We start from the raw sequence: 17,775 nt of genomic DNA, 5'->3' as shown, positions 1-17,775 counted from the left end.
CAGCTTTATGATATATTTCTGATAAAGATGAGGATGATATCCATGTTTCCAAGGCCAGGAAAGTTGTGCATAGGAGAGCAAGAAATAGTAGAATTAGAACCTTTAGGTACATGTTTTGTTTGGTGCACCTGCTCTTGTCGAAAGCCTTCGTTGAGATATTCAAGCTGATATGAATGCAACTATTAAGGCCATTTTTTAGTGTTCTTCTGACATTTTTGTATTGGGAAGAGACAAGGAGAGACCTCAAGGGTTAAAGGAATATGCTATGACCTGGAAAAATAGGCTCTTTAGATAAGCCTGTCAGCTTTAGAAATGTGTGGCACATGTGCCGGTACAGTAAAGACATTCGGTTCCAATTTCCTCACATCACGCATCATTCTGTCTCAGTCTTAGATGATCTTAAACACAATATTAGAGGTGCCAAGGAAATAATAAAAGAACGAGAGGGGGAAAAAATCAAACCCCAGCGACAACATAGCAGCCTGTGAGTCAAGAAGCTTGTTGACTAGGTCTTTAATGAGTACTCCTACAGGCAGCAGAATATCCATCTGGGCGTCTGGGGCTTGACACAGTGGTGAGAAGCACAACCAGCTCCCTCTCTCATCTTCTACATCCAAACTGAAAAAAAAAAAAAAGGGATAAGTTATACATTTGAAAGCCAAACTCATAAAAGGACAAAGTGACAGTTTGTGCCATCTTCATTCAGTATCCCAGAGGAGTTCCCTAAATAAATAGGGGATTTTGGGGGCAGTATATAGCAAAAGACCTCCCAGAACAATCTGGAGATGAGAGAGGCCTTATTACACACAGACTACGCTGACAGGAGAACCTGCAAAATCAAACAGGCCAAATGGTTGCTACTACCTCTGTGTCTTGTGGAGATGGAAGCCTTTATAAAATTTAGAGTGGTCAAAAGTTAATCTACTGATTCAGAATATCTCCTCATCTCTTCCTCAGATATGTGTGAATAGACATGAGTACACACTCACACACACACACACACACACACACACACATAAACACATTGCTTTTATTTTTACACTTCTCTATTGACCATGGTAAGAAAATTGTCATTTTTATCAAATTCCCTGTTCAATCAACACAAAGAATTGTTCAAAGGTTTTGAAAGTTGAGGTGTTTTCTGGTTGATGTCTTATGCATATGTACATCAACAAGAGCAAGACCATTTTGTGTTCCTCTTGAGAAGTGAGAATTGCAGAGTGCACTGGTGCATATTTAGTATCTCTTCCAGGGCTTCTATTTCAGTACTGCCTGGAATCATCAGCCAAGATACTCTTGAAGGAGAGAGCTTGCTTTTAGCCTGTAATTCATTTTCATTTTCTTTCATTTTACTTAAGTGTGCATAAACTGCTAAATAGAGCAAACGAGTAGTTGTAAAAATCTGAGGACCTTTGACCCAGAGCTCTCTAATTTATTTTTCCCTAACACCAGAAAGAAAAATAGAAATAGTGAAACCAAAAATATTGGTTCACATAAGCTTGTGTGGTTTTTCATCTTTTGTTTAAAAAAGAGACTGGGAGCAGAAAATCTTAACATGGTACCCAAGTTAGATCAAGTCTCTATAACTGACCCCAGCAGCACATCCCGCTGGCCACAGTGAAGATATAATATGGGCTAGCATGAATGATGAATCCATCATCATAAATAAAAACAACTAAGCAGTAAATAATTTTACCTCTGATCTTTCCAAAAATCATAAACCAACAAGTTTAGTTTCAAATAATAACATAAAGGGGGCATGCACAAAGGAAAACCCAAATAATTATTTATATAGAATTGCAACACTTTTCCAAAACTGAAAGAAATCAGACTCACTCTTCACTGCTATTCAGTGCTCTTGAGACTCAAATGGTATTTCTTTCTTTTTTAAAAATTCTTTTATCAAAGTCTAATTAATACAATATAGTGATCCAACAATTCTATTATTTCCTAGTGCTCATCCTGAAAAGGTATACCCTTAACTCTCTTTATCTACTTTCCCATTCCCTTACCCACCTTCCCTCTGGCAAGCCCCAGTTTGTTCTCTATATTTAAGTCTTTTTTTGTCATTTGTCTCTTTTTTGTTCATTTGCTTTGTTTCTTAAATTCCACACATATGAGTGAAATGATATGGTATTTGTCTTTCTCTGACTTACTTCAGAGAAGTAAGAGCCTTATACCCTGTAGGCCTATCCATGCTATTGCAAACAGCAAGATCTCATTCTTTTTTATGGTTATATTAGGAAGATGAATCAGTTGGGGGAAAAATGCAGAGCTAAAAGGGAACTTAGCCTCAACTAGTTCCTTACTCTATAGCTGGTCAGGAGTGAAGCCTACACTAGACTTCAAGCCCCCAGATTAGTAAGGCCTTTCACGAGGGTGCCTTTCTCTTGATTATTTATATATATTTTTTCTTTTGCATTGTTTTGTTTTAAATAGTTGTGTTGCTTTAACTCTTGGCCTTATCCCTTGTTATTGAATATTATGACTCTTTACCTAGAAGGAATTAGCATGAATGTGTTTAAGGCTTCATAAGGTAGTGTAAAAACAGTTAAGATTCTGATATCCTTAGAAAATCAGAGCATAGTTCTACTTTGATTCATTCACATTGGATCTGGATGAGAGTCATGATTGTCTCTTCTTACCTTGGTGTAGGACCTGCTTTCTCCAGGCAACATTTTGGTCAAAACAGTAAGATAGCAGAAAGAAAGAGCTACTGTCTTCACAGGTGATTTCCTTCTTTAAGTCATGCTTTGGAGTTTTTGGAGTTTTCAGCTCTCCTCGGTGTGGATAACATATGCACTTGGGTATCTCGCTCATCAAGGTTCCTTGTCCACATGCTTATTAGGGGATGGAGTTTCACATCACTCATCAATGCCTGTCATTGCCAAGGGTCCATCTGACATGCCTATTTAACGTGGAAGTGCTTAAGTATGCCAGTGACTAGCAAGGCTATGTTAAAAGAATACTTTTCAACTAGCCCAGACACTAGTACAGTCAATTCTGATAACTAACGAATTTTTTTAAATATCTAAGAACTTGAATTTTGAAACTTGAAATCAAATTTAACACAGTAGGGATACCTGGGTGGCTCAGTGGTTGAGTGTTTGCCTTTGGCTCAGGGTGGGATCAAGTCCTGCATTGGGCTTCCTGCAGGGAACCTGCTTCTCCCTCTGCCTGTGCCTCTGACTCTCTCTCTCTCTCTCATTCTCTGTGTCTATCATGAATAAACAAATAAAATCTTTAAAACAAACAAAAACCCAAATTTAACACAGCAAATAAAAAGCACAAAAGAGCACGGAATAATTTGTACTATATAATGTATATTTCTGCTTCCTTAAAATTTGCCTGTGAAACAATGCAGTATCTTTCATATTCATAACATTATCTCTATTGGTTCTATCTTAAAGATGCTCTGATAAATCTTCTTTCCTCATTTCTGTCTTTCTTGATCTCAGTTTTGTTGTACTCTTCGCTCACTACCTACCTATACATGAAAGTCCAACATAGTACTGTAATGGCTGATAAATTCTGCTTCCTGAGTAAGGCTTTCAGGTCACAGTTCCCAGGCCCCATGTCAGACAAGCAGATAAAGCAGCTGAGTCTTCTGAATATCTGGCTTTGCACAGATGACATACTAAACTCCTGGCAGGGTCAGCCAGTTACCAGGAAATGTTTCCCAACGGTTCTTCTCACTTCCCTCGGTTCCTCTCGATGTCAATTTTGTGGACCAGCCAGATTTTCAGCTTTAGATATATGTATGACCTGAAGAAAAGCTGGGCCTGTGTTCAATTGAATATCTAACCCTTTCCCTGATTCTGCATCTATCCTGACAACTTGACAGCCACCCCTGTTTCCTCTTTCCAGAGTCAGATCGCTGCAACACAGGGCCAGGGTAGGGGCAGTTCCCAGGGTATGCTCCTGTCCTCATTTTCTAGAGAAGAGAGAAACACAGAATTCTCTATAGTCAGATTTTCTTTTACTTCTTTGTAGAAACAGCTCTCATCCTAACCCATACCGAAGGTTCTGGAAAGTTTTTGGCTCTCCAAAGGCAAATAACACATTCCTCCTGGGTAGTTTAAGCATCTTAGATTCCCCCAAGCCACATTTCTTCAACAACTGTCAATCAGTGCCCATGGTGCCTGTTCGTTTTAAGGAAAAGCAGTGAATGAAGGAGGGGAAAGGGCTGACTCGAAAGCCTGCCAAGAAGTAAAGACACTGCTTAGAATTTCTTAATAAGGATAAATTAATGAAAGCAATTCACTGAGTGTTTTCTGTATGTCACTACTGATGAGGTTTTATGGGTGTGATATCATAATTTGGCTGTCTTTGACCTGCCCCTCCTGGCCATTCTAAATTCTGCAGACTTTATGCAGATATCTTGCCAGCTAAGAGAGCTGAATGCCAAAGGCCTGCTTTATTTGGGCAGAAATCAAAGGCCCTGCGGATTGAAGGAAAGGCAGGCACAGTTACTTTCCCCAGCTCCAAATTGCTCGGCTGTGGCTAGAATCTGTTTGTAAATATAGCTGGAGTTTGAACTAGCCTCCCCCCAAAGACAAATGAATTTCCAAGCATGTTTGTACTTGCAAATGCATGATGTTATACACTTCATGCCATCTTAATCCCTATTAAACTAATCTGAAGTCATGTCAGGCCAACCTTCCACAGTCAAATGGATTAGACAAGCCAATTGATCAAATATAGGAAAAGACCAAGAGCTTTTCCTGTCTGGCACCCATGCATTTAAAGCATCATTTTCACACCAATATTTATTCTTTTCCATTCTTCTGGGTTTCAGCATATTCACAAATGAAATCACTTACTTGAAAATGGCAACTAAAAAAAACTAATGCAGAGTCTGAAATTCATGTATTTCTTAAATACATATGAGAAAAATGAAAAATATTATAAAACCCTCAACTGAGTTTTGAAGAACTACTGACATTTCATGAAAAAAAATTGAGAAACATTCAACCTAAAACAATTTGGCATCAACCCCTATATTTTCCTTTATTCTTGCTATGCAGGACAATGGAAATCCACAGGGATTGGCAAGATTGGTGGTGACTGAATCCAAATAATACAATATTTTTACAGTAGTTCCTTTGTGTTTTTGTTTTGCCTTGACTACTTCCCTATATGTTAATGCCAGCACCAAAAGGGCGGATTAGAAACCATTTTTTAGTTTCATAGACTACAAATGGCATCGCCAATGCTGGAAAACATAAGTGTCAAAGCAATATATGCCTCGCCACATCTCAAATTTCAACAAAAATATTTATTGGGCTCCATTTAAAAGAATATAGTACTCATCTCTGCCTCACAATAGCTCCTGCCACCTGTTTTTCTTTTTTCTGTCCCTCTAACCTCTCTGTCCTTCAGCCAATTCAATCTGCTAACAAAATATTTAACTGCCGCATCACCATCTTCTCCCCTGTCCATTCATGAGGATTCTACTGCCTTTCAGATTACAATTGTATTAGGTCAGTAACTCTGTGAGTGTATAGAGATTGTGGTTACCCTTCTTCCCTAATTTATTTCTAAATATCCTTTTTTCCATGTGGTTTTTTTTGTGTCTACATCCAGTCTCAAAAGAAAGCTTCTATATATTATTATGGATTTTGGTAGTAACTTTTCAGACTGTAAAATCTTTACAATCACTGGGCAAACCAGGAAATATGGACTATTGAAATTATTTGGGAAATGAAGAGGAAGTGTTAATGATCAATACTTTAAAGAGCCAAAGGAAATTATTTTTTAGATCATCACTAATTTTACCCCCCTACACACCCAAAAAGTCATTAAATAGTTAAAGCTTAAGCCCAAGTGAGGCTGCTAGTGACAGCTTTAACCACCCTGCTGCTGACAAAGAAGCTGTTGAATAGTAGAGCCTAGGAGGTGCCTGGAGAATAATAGTTTTTTACATATTTTACGTGGTACAGGAAGCCCTGTTGAGGTGGCACTCGACAAAGAAGTTTTCTTCTCTCAGAAAGTTAAGAAGATATTTGAAATCATTCCTATCACTTCTGTGTGTGGACCAAGAAGATATTCCCAGGCAGCTTTGCCAGTCAGACTTGGCAGCACCGGCTCCTATGGCAAGCTGTGTTTCAGCATTTGTTCAGTGGTAGAAACAGCTACAGCTGGAGGACTTCAGCTGATGAAAACTTTGTACTTTAAAGCCTAACTCTGGAGCAATTGCTGATGGATACTTTGGCTTCTCAGCAGTGTATCTATCAGGAGGGAAGGGTTGAAGGTAGATCTGGCTGGGACACATTTTATGAAAGACTCAGAAAAGGATGACTGAATGGCAGGACAGGGAAAGAAAAAGTCTGTTTGAAAGTCTAGCAGGTAGACCTTCCTTTGCCAGTCCTGCCTAAGTGATTCACAATATCTCAGTAAAGAGGGTTGGCCTTTAACACTAGAATCATATATTTATCTCTATTCTTTGAAACTTCAATGATTTTTTTAATAAACCATAGAGGATTCTTTCCATAGTGCTGGTTGAGGTTTCAACTTCTTGTTTTCATCACCCCTCTCAAGTATAGTTAAGTTGTTACTTTTACTGTGTTTAAAGAGAAACAGAAAACAAGAACAAACTCCCCGGGTTCAAATTCTAGTTCTGCTACTTATATTCTGTATGACCTTATACAAATAACTTAAGCTTTTCAAGCCTCTGATTCTATAAAATTGAGACAATAATAGACTCTGTCTTATATGGTTGTCTGAGGATTAAATGAGATAAATAACATAAAGTACCAGCATAGTACCTGGAATAAAGTAAGTGGTCATTCGTTGATGTGACATAGTTATTTAGTCTCTTCTACATGCCAGGTATTAGGCTAGGAACTGGGTTGGCAGTGGTGAGCCAGACATATTGTCTGACCTGAGAGAGCATCCTCATTAGAAGAGGAGATATATTTTGATTAAAAACACTGTACAAAGGATGTATTATAAATTATTGTAAATATACACTTATAAAAGGACTATCTACATGACATATATGGTATTATACGAGATAGAGAATTAACTCAGGGTCAGGGGATTCTTTACTAGGGAATTTAGCAGTTGAACTGCAAACTAAAGGAAGAGTGGATTTAGATATGTAAGCTGGAGGGAAGAGCATTCCAAGACAACAGGAAGACATGTTTCAAAACCTCTGAAGGTGGGCTTGAAAATAGGGAGTATTCAAGATACAGATGCAATGAAACGCCGGGACACCTGTACCCCGATGTTTATAGCAGCCATGTCCACAATAGCCACACTGTGGAAGGAGCCTCGGTGTCCATCGAAAGATGAATGGATAAAGAAGATGTGGTCTATGTATACAGTGGAATATTACTCAGCCATTAGAAATGACAAACAAATACCCACCATTTGCTTCGACGTGGAATGGAACTGAAGGGTATTATGCTGAGTGAAATAAGTCAATCGGAGAAGGACAAACATTATATGGTCTCATTCATTTGGGGAATATAAAAAATAGTGAAAGGGAATAAAGGGGAAAGGAGAAAAAATGAGTGGGAAATATGAGTAAGGGAGACAGAACATGAGAGACTCCTAACTCTGGGAAATGAACAAGGGGTGGCAGAAGGGAAGGTGGGCGGGGGGTGAAATGACTGGGTGAGGGGCACTGAGGGGGGCACTTGATGGGATGAGCACTGGGTGTTATTCTATATGTTGGCAAATTGAACACCAATAAAAAATAATTTATTAAAAAAAGAAAATAGGGAGTATTTAAGAATCTTTAAAATATTGATGTTTCTGAAATAATGAATGCAAGGAAGACAGACTTAGAATACAATAAAGATATGGTAGTGGTCAGTCCACAAATGGCCTTGCATGTCACTTTAAAGAATTGTCTTTTTATACTAAGAGCAATGAAGAATTTCAAGCAGGTGGGAAAATCAGATTTGTGCTTAAAAACAAAAATAAGCCAACAGAAAAATAAAAAACGTTCTGGATGCAACCTGGGAAACAGACTTGTTGTGACACGAATGAATTCAGCAAGAGCACTAGGAGCCCATTGTAGTACAGAGGCAGTAGCAAGAGAGAGAGAGAAATAGAAGCAGAAAAAAAAAAAATAAGGGAGATATTCAGAAGGTAAAGCTGACTCGAAATTGTGGTGGAAATGCACAGAGGGAGAGGAGGAAGTGTCAAGGATGGTCTCCAAATTCTGATTTGGGTAATTGACTGGATGGTGATCTCTTTCATTGAAACCCATGGCACTGGAAGAGAATGAGATCTAGAAGTGTGGGAGGTGAGATGGGGTGAAAGGAAGCAATGAAGAGAGAATTCATACATTTTGTTTAGTCACTTTAAGTCTGATGTTCTTTTGAGATATCCAAGTAAACATGTGAGGTGGATAGTTTGATATGTGGTTCTGGATTTAAGAAGCACACTGTAGGCTGAAGATATAGATATTTGTTAAGATTCAAGTATGTGGACATTGCTGACATAGAGTTGGTAACTATACCTTTGAGGAGAGATGGTTTCTAGGGAGGAAAATCCAACATGAGAAGAGGACCTAAATTTTTTACAACATGAAGATCAAGAAGACATTTGAAAAAAAAAAAAAAAAGACATTTGAAAAGTTCACCAGGGATGGTTTCAAGTGACTAAGACCTGGGATATGACTGGTTACTTGGGGCCCTGCAGTCAGAAGGGCCCCATACTTGGTTTCATACTCTGTGGTAGTGATCTTGAAATTCTTACTTATTTTACTGTTGAACTTGTGTTTGGATGGTGAAGTCTGATAGGGCAATAGAGCTTATGTGGGAGCAAAGGAGACAGGTGCAATATGTGGGTTTGCCATTTCGTGCTGTGCGGCTCTCATGTAGTACATGCCCCATGAGCACAGACCTCTGGTGTGAAGGTCAGTGAGACTCAAAGTAACTACACAGTAAATATGTAGCATCCTCAACCGAGTAAGCCGATGGCCCTGACAGGCCACATTTCTGTTGGAACCAGAGTTTGTTTCAAACGCAGGCGTGTGGCATCCTAGGACACATAAGTGGCCAAAGAACCTTATGACATCTTTTCCTACTCATATTGCTTTCCTGTATTAGCCAACCATTTAGGCTGAAAATGACAGCATAGCAGGAAAGGGAAAGATAAACTTCTCTTTTCAGTCCTTTCTTATTCATAAGTAATCCAAAAGTATAGGGAGTTGGTAGGATGTAATTTTATCACAAAGTGAGAAAACAGATCAGTTGAGTGAGTTTTATGCAGCATTTCTGTTGTTCTGGTAAGTGTAAAATGCATATGCACCTATGAGCCACAAAATAGGAATTTTCTAATTTCAGTGATTCCATAAGGTCTTATGTTTGCCTTTGAAACAGGCATTGCACAACATAAAGATGAATGATAACATTTATACTAATAATTTAAAATGTTGGTTTTTTCCTTTACCTAGAAAAATTTTACATAACAAACAGAAGCCCTGTGACAAGAGGGAAGTTGTGGAATAAAGGAAAAAGCTTTAGGTTTTAGACTCTTTAATGACATTTTTTTGCTCTTTTTGAATAAGATGCCCCAGGTGGAACTTACATAGAAAAGATGGGCACCAATGACATGAAAATTGTAAAGAATCTACAGAGTTCAAAAATTTCATGGAGTTTCATGTGAAAGTATCTAAGACTTTAATTAAAGCACTCCAGAATGGTTGAAAGGAAATTTATGCCATATTAGGGAAAAGTGGAAAGGGCACTGTAACCAACTTACCTATCTATACAACTAACAGGTGTGAGAAGTTGTGGGGAAAGGCCGGGCCAAAATTTGCACTCATCTATACAGATGCCAATAGCCTAAATAGTAGAATGGATGAGTTGAAATGCTTAGCAATAAGAGGAAACCTGGAAATAAATTGTCATAAAAACTTGATGTATGAAAGGGGCCAGTTAGACATGGTGCTATTTATTTACAAACTCTACAAGGTTAGGAAAGTTATATGGAAAGTACACTTTTTCTCGAGATCATAGATGTTTTTCTGCACCTGAGGGGTTTTATTTCAGTACACATGTGACTTTCCCAAAATTTCCTCATTTCATTAAAAGACACATTTTATTATATTTGCCTCTTTGGGTAAAGGTTGACTGAGGTAATTTATTTTAATAAGACAACAGAACTTTATGAAGTTTTGCATGGGAAGTCAGCTAGCTCAACCTGTGGTCAAGTGACTTCTCATAACAGCTTTGCAGCACTTTTGATCCTCTTTTAGGAATAAATGTGTGCAAAGATTTGTTACAAAGATGTTCATTGTCATAGTATTTTATTCACAAAAAGTAAATAAACAGATAATTAAACAGGTGATTAAATAAACAAATTTTGAGCATTCCATATAATGGAATTTCCATGTATTTATAAAACTGATACTGTAGATCACTACATAAAATATAGTAATAATATATATTTCAAAAGACATTATACCATGTTGAATGTAAAAAAATAAACTATGCAACATTATTTGTAGTATGACCTCACTTTTCTTAAATACAGTTTCATTGAAAAAAATCCACAGAAGTCTATGAATATATATATGCCAAGTGTAAATAAGGGATGACTTCCCATGCTAGATTGTGGTTAATATTTATTTACTTTTCCTTTCTCTGCTTTTATGTATTTTCTAAATTGTATACCATAAACAAATTTTCATTTTAAAATTTTCCAAAGCACCAAAAATTATTTTTTTAAAAAGGATTTCATTTATTTATTCTTGAGAGACAGAGAGAGAGAGAAGCAGAGACACAGGCAGAGGGAGAAGCAGGCTCCATGCAGGGAGCCCGAAGTGGGACTCGATCCCAGGTCTCCAGGATCATGCCCTGGGCCAAAGGTAGGCACTAAATTGCTGAGCCACCTGGGCTGTCCCAAAACATTATCTTAAAAAGCCAATAAAAAGTGCCTCAGTATAGTTACAAATGACTACATGTCTTTCGGGATTATTTACGAATACCACAACTGCAAATATTAAATCCACAATGGCATACAGTTTCCTGCTGGAGTTGCAAAGTCGAATACCTATAGGGCTAAACAAAGACAGTAAGTGATGAGTGTGGAGAATGTAAGAAAACATGTCCTTTTTTTTTTTTCTTTTTTTTGAAAACATGTCCTTTTAAGAGGCATTTGAAGGGTAGTAAAATACACTGCCCTAAAATATGCCACTTTATAAGAATTAATTTGAGCTGAATGCAATTGAAGAGAAGCAGATAGAAGAAAAGCTGTTACTGCTTCCTTATTTGCCTGAAAGCAGGACATATACTGGTAAAGGTATCCCACCTCCCCTCTCTACCAAGACAGATACAAATTAATCACCAGGGACAACTCTAGGCCCTTATCAGCTCAGAGACAGCACCAGAGGAATCTATACAAGAAACTTTACCATCTGGCTTTTACCTTCCATTAGTTCCGTAATATACACAGTTGACTCTTGAATGACATGGGTGTTAGGGACCTGTCCTCTGTGCAGTTGAAAATCTGCATGTTTGGTTTGCCCCAAACTGAACTGCTAATAGCCTACTGCTGCCTTACGAATAACGTGAACAGTGGATTAACATGTATGTCATATGGCATATGTATTATATACCATATTCTTTAAGACACTAAGCTAGAGAAAAGAAAATGTTATTAAAAAATCATAAAGAAGAAAATACATTTACAGTTCTGTACTGGATTTATTTTTAAACATTTGTCTATAAGTGGACCCATGCAGTTCAAACCTCTTGTTCAAGGGTCAAATGTATTTACCTTTCCACAATTTGCTACCCTAGAAACAGTCCCTTTCCTTTGTCTTGTCTCCTCTCTAAAAATGCATTGCTCTTTCCTTAAGATGCCATATAAGCTCAAGTTCTAACCACCCTTTGAGTCACTCATCACTGAGTATTGCCCTGTATATGTGTGATATACATGTTAATAAACTTGTTTCTTTTTATTTTGTTGATCTGTCTTTTGTCAGTTTAACTTACAGGGCCCCATGCAATGGACCTAAGATAGGTATAGGAAAAATAAGTTTTTATTTCTTACACATTCAAATTCACAATGCATTAGAACATTGAAATGAAACAGAATGTTTCATCTGTACTGCTGTACATCTGTACTGAAACATTCTGTTTGATCTGTACTGCTAACTCTCCCACCTAAAATGAGTCCTTGACCCACGTTCCCCTTCAGCTCTTTCCATATTTCTGTTCCTTTTACTTTCCTATCAAGAGTTTCCTTACTTATGTATATTTTGCTTTTCTTCTCTTTCTTGGGTCTATCAACAACATACAACAAGGATGATCACTCTTCCTTGAAATATCTTGTTTCATAGTTTCACGGGTTAGTTTTTCCTCTACCTCATGGACCATTACTGGTTGCTTTATAGGATTTTCCTTGACTCAGTCCTCAGACTTTTTTGTACCCTGATGTTCTATATCTTCTTGATGTTCCTCAATGTCACGGCTAGAAAGACCATCTGTAAGCTACCCTGTAAGCTACAAGAGTCCTATTTCCAGGCAACTCTTTCATCTGAACTATAGTTCTTATATCCAATTGCCTATGCAACATCTCTATTTGCATGTCTAATAAACATCTCAAGATTTATCATGTGTCAAACTAAACTCCTAACTTCGCTTCCTGGCAGTTAAAAGCAACTCTATTATTCCAGTTGCTCAGGCTAGTAAGATTCAGAGTAATCTTCTATTAGTCTCACATTATCCCTAATTCATCAGAACATCTTGCTATTTCTATTTTGAAAGTGTATCCATTATCTGATGACTTTCACTGTCTCTATTACTACCACCCTGGTCCCAACCACTATCATCCCTCATCTGAATTATCGCAACAGTGTCCTTACTGATCACTCAACTTCATACAGCTCACACTTGAGTCTATTCTCAACCCAACATGTTACTCATCTGCTTGAAATCTCTCCACATTTCTGAGGGAGTAAAAGCCAAGGTACTCGCGTCCTGTGACTTCTTACCTCTTCTCTTGCTACTGCCTCTCTGTTCACTCTACTACACCATACTAACCACCTGGCTGTTCTTTGAAACCATCAGGTACAACTCTGACTCAGAGATTTTGCTCTAGCTTTTTCTGCATAACATATCCTTACCGTAGATGCTGGATGGCTTGTTCCCATACTTCCTTCAAGTCTTCTCTCAAGTATCACCTTTTCAGTGAGGTCACCCAGCCCAACTAATTTAAAATTGTACATACATAATCCCTAGCATTTTGTGTACTTGTTGCCCTCTTATTTTCCCTCATAGTTCTGTTAATCTTCTAATGTACCTTATATTTTTCTAGTTAATTGCCTTATTCCCCCTCTAAAATATTTCTCTTGAGGGCAGAAATTTGTGTCTGTTCAGTTCAGTGCTCTATCTCAGAGCCCAGAGAATTGGCTGATATATAATTTTTGAACATATACTATTAAAAAAACCTTGATGAGTGAATGAATTCTCCAATTTGTGATACTTGAACTATTATATATTCTCTCTCCACTCCAGATTTTCAGCTTATAAGAAATGGACGGATACTTCACATCTCTTTGTAGCTCCCAGCACAATGCCACTGGTGGTCATGGACCTTAGTGAAAGCATAGGCTTTGCCGTGAATGATACGTAAAGACAATGCTGATACTAATAATGAAAAAGTCTTTTCATGAGAAAGAAGCAACACGAAATTGCTATTGTTGAAAATTCCATACTAAATAATATGCATGTGATAAGAGTTATAAATATTTAATAGGATTGAGAAGTCTTTCGAGTTGCTCTTGGTTGTTTCAAATTGGAAATAAAGTAGATGACTACTTTCTGTTAAAGCAAAAGTGAAAGAAATGTATTTGGCTTCCTAAGCAGTAAACAGAAACCTATAGAGGTGATAGCTCATATGAGTCACTTACTCAATTCCCAATTTATAAAAGTGTTTCAAAGAATATTGTCAATTGGATATTTGGATCTTAGTAGGCATCTGGATCTCCATTATTTGGTCAATTCTCAGAACTCTATTGCTAACTCTAGCCATTATCATTTTTCACTTGGATTGTTACAAGAGATGGGTGATACTAGAAGTAGTAACTTAGTTTTCAGGATAATATATTTCTCCTGAAAAATCAAACAGGCCTATTAATAAAGGTTAAAGAAGTGAAAGCTGAAAAGAAGTTGCAGAATAATATACATCGTGGGAGTCTACATTGGTTATATGTATTTACATATACATAAAAAAGCATGGAAAGACACACTCTGAACTGATAGTAATGGCTACACTGGAGATGTGGTGCTGTTGGGATTATGAAAATAATTAAAAGACAAAAGATGTAGACTCTTCACTTTTTATGTATAGTGTCCACTGTTTCAAGTTTTTTTTTTTTTAAGATTTTATTTATTTATTCATGAGAGACAGAGAGAGAGAGAGAGAGAGAGAGAGAGATAGGCAGAGGGAGAAGCAGGCTTAATGCAGGAAGCCTGATGTGGGACTCAGTCCCAGAGTCCTGGGATTATGCCTTGAGCCAAAGGCAGACACTCAACCACTGAGCCACCCAAGCGTCCCCACTGTTTCAAGTTTTAACAGGAAGTATGTGTTACTTTTACATTTAAAAGTAAAACAAAATAAAAATGTCAAGGGCACTCACCTAATCACATTCAAAGCATCCAGAATGAGTCAGGAATGTTGTCCAGCAGGTTGGGCACTTTGAAGTCAGGTAGCCAAACAAAGGTAATGAAGCTATGTTCTTAGAATTCAGTTCTTTGTTGCAGCATTCTCTCATTGGACCTGGACCCTAGTGATGGAAACATAAAACACCATTTTCTGAATCCGGATTGTCACAGCCTGGTGTGGGAGGTGGCAAGTATTGTTGTGGCGGCTCTCTGAAAAAATGTGTTGCCTTTTCATCTGCTTCTGAATTTGAGTCTCCACATGCTTACCTAGGCTCCTCATTTGATACTTCTGACAGGAGTGTCTCCTTCAGATGGTGTAGTGAGCAGAATGGTGCCCCTCAAAATATGTCTACATCCTAATCCTCTAAACTTGTGAATATTATCTTATATGGCAAAAGATGTGACTAAGATTCTTGAGAAGTTTATCCTAAATAATCCTGGTGAGCATAAAGAAAATCACATGTATCCTCAGAAGAATGAGATAGAGGGTTTGGTGACAGGCACACAGAGGACAAGAGAAAGAAGAAAAGGTGTGAAGGCGTGAAAATGGAGGCAGGGATTGGAAAGATACAACCACAAGCTAAGAAAGCCAAAGCAAAATAGTTATCATATATTTTTAGATACTATAATGGGTTGAATAGTGTCCCCCACATTCCTATCTACCAGGAACTCCAGGATGTGGCCTTAAGTAAAAATAAGATCTTTGCAGATATACTTAAGGTAGAAGTTGAGATAAGACTCGATCAGAACAGGGTGGGCCCTAAATCCAGTGAGAATGTATTTTAAGAGACAAAAAAGAATACAGAGACAGAGAAAAGCCTTACATGAAGATGGTAGTAGGCAAAGACTTGAGTGATGCAGCTCAGTTACAACCAGGGAACGCCTGGGGTCACCGGATGCTAGAAGTGAGGATTTCTCTCTAAAGCCTCTGAAGAGAGTATGTCCCTGCCCTACAATTTGGTTTCAGACTTCTGGCCTCCAGAACTGTTAGAGAATAAATTTCTGTTTTAAGCCTCCAATTTGGTGGTATTTTGTTACATCAGTCACTGGAAACTAATGAAGATGGATAGTGGAGAATTATAGTCAGTACCATACCATCAAACGCTCAGTCTCAAGTTTTAGGTTAAAGAAATACTGCCCATGCCTTCCATGCACTGAGCATAACCAAAGACCACACACATTTGAATAGTGTCCCAAATTCCCTTACTTCCACAGTAAGTGTATTATATCACTGATTCTAACCACCATCTGAAGTACTAGCATTTCCCCATTTTACAGATGAAGAAACTGAGACATAAAAGGGATAAGTGATCTGCCTAAAGTCTCCTACATGGTCCTACATGATGGAGGCTGGATTCAAATATATACTTGTTTTTGGAAAACAGGTTCCAACCCATGAATATTTAACGAATTACACTAAAAAATACCAGAAAACAATACTATTATCCAAGCAAAACAGAAAACCAGTACTTAGAATGTTTATCTCTTTATCTTTATTATACTTAAAGAAGGAGATATTCATATGATCTCCTTTGACCTTTTTTTCTTTCAAAAAAACTTTTAAAGGCAAGATTGGGTGTGTCATTTTTTTAAGTGAAATCCTTAGTAAATTGTGGATTATGGATACTTTGGCTGGAATTGTCTCCACTAGCGCCTCTACAGACTCCTGTAATTTTTCTTCCTCTCTTTTGTTCTTATTCTTCTACCCACATCTCATTCAAATACCAGCCTCTTCTTTGTCACTCTTATTTTTCCCCTGCTAAAACAGAATATAAGCAAAGCCTTACAACTTGAAGATATTTATTTAAAACCTTTTATTTTGAAAAGCCTCAAGCATACGCAGAAGCAGAGGAATTGTATAATAAACCCAACATACCTGTCACTTATCTTCAACAATTATCAATAAATTAATGTCTCTGACCATGTTTCATCCCTATCCAATGCCCACTACCTTTCCATTATTTTGTAACAAATCTCAAACATTCTATTAGCTATTCTATATTTCACTATTTGGTTCCAAAATATAAGACCTCATTTATATAATTATACTCCCCAAATAATGGTCATACTTAAAAAAGTAGTGATTCTTTCACAGGAAAACCAAGCATCTAGTCAACATTCATATTTCTGGAATATCAGTGTATTAAATATTAAATTCAGAATGTAATTAAATTTATACATTAACTAACATTAAACTGACATTTTTACGTTGTTGAGATTTTTAAATCCAAGATAAAGGTGTATCTTTGCATTTATTCAAATGTACTTTTCTCTTGTATCTTTCAGTTCTATCCTTTTTTTGTTGTTGTTTTTGTTCTTTTTATAATTTCTATTTCTTTGCTGAGATATTCTGGTTTTTATTTTTTCATTTGTTTCAAGAAAATGTGTGATTGCTTGTTGAGGCATATTTATTATGCCTACTTTAAAATCCTTATGATAATTTGAAAATTTGATTCATCTCTATGTTGGCATTAGTTGGTTATCATTTCTCCCTCAAATCGTGAATTCCTGGTTCTTGATCTGATATGTGATTTTTAATTGTATGCTGGACATGAGATTATGTTAGGAGTCTCTGGGTTCCATTTAATTGTTTTATTTTAAGAGGTAGTCACAGTCCTTAGGTGACTTTCATAGACTGGTTCCAATGACAATTTAATTTTCAGAGTCTGTGAAATACTATATTGATCTTCTTAGTTTACTTGGTGCTGTGAGGTTGCCACTAATCTTTGATACTGCTGCTTGTGGAGGCAGAAAAAGCTTCGAATTCTGGGCTCCCTGGTGCCACTAGGTAAAGGAAGAGTCTCCAGCCTACAGAGTTAAAGAAGCTTCACATGCCAGTCTGCTTGTTGTGGTGGGATTCACCTAATGGTGCTGCCCAGTTGTCTCTCAGTGGAGAAGGGAAGTCTCAATAATGTAGAAACAAAGTCTTCATGGCCTGCATACTTGTTGCGGATCTTCCTTGTTGATAACCCGTGGCTTCCTGGTGTCTCACAGTTGGGAGAATGGATAACACTTCCCTTGGAGTAAATTTTAACCACCTATTGTATTTATTCTACAATAATCAGTGATACTCTGTTTCAAATGAAGCCCATTTCTAAGTCTACTTTTTTCCAAAAGAAAATTACCAATCTCTATTTTGGGGTCA

General features: G+C 37.4%; 1 long non-coding RNA gene across 1 annotated transcript; it reads right to left on the bottom strand.

Moving 5' to 3' along the window:
- Positions 1-496: 496 nt before the first annotated feature.
- On the bottom strand, positions 497-16,596 carry LOC144282528 (uncharacterized). Its single transcript, XR_013350999.1, has 3 exons — positions 16,507-16,596; positions 14,606-14,752; positions 497-618 (listed from the first exon to the last, which is right to left on the bottom strand). It is a non-coding gene; the product is annotated as an uncharacterized LOC144282528 (long non-coding RNA).
- Positions 16,597-17,775: the final 1,179 nt, after the last annotated feature.

The sequence above is a fragment of the Canis aureus genome, chromosome 13 (genome assembly GCF_053574225.1).
Source record: "Canis aureus isolate CA01 chromosome 13, VMU_Caureus_v.1.0, whole genome shotgun sequence".
Taxonomy (NCBI): domain Eukaryota; kingdom Metazoa; phylum Chordata; class Mammalia; order Carnivora; family Canidae; genus Canis; species Canis aureus.
The sequence above is the reverse complement of the archived record's forward strand: the minus strand, read 5'-3'. Positions and strand labels throughout refer to the sequence as shown.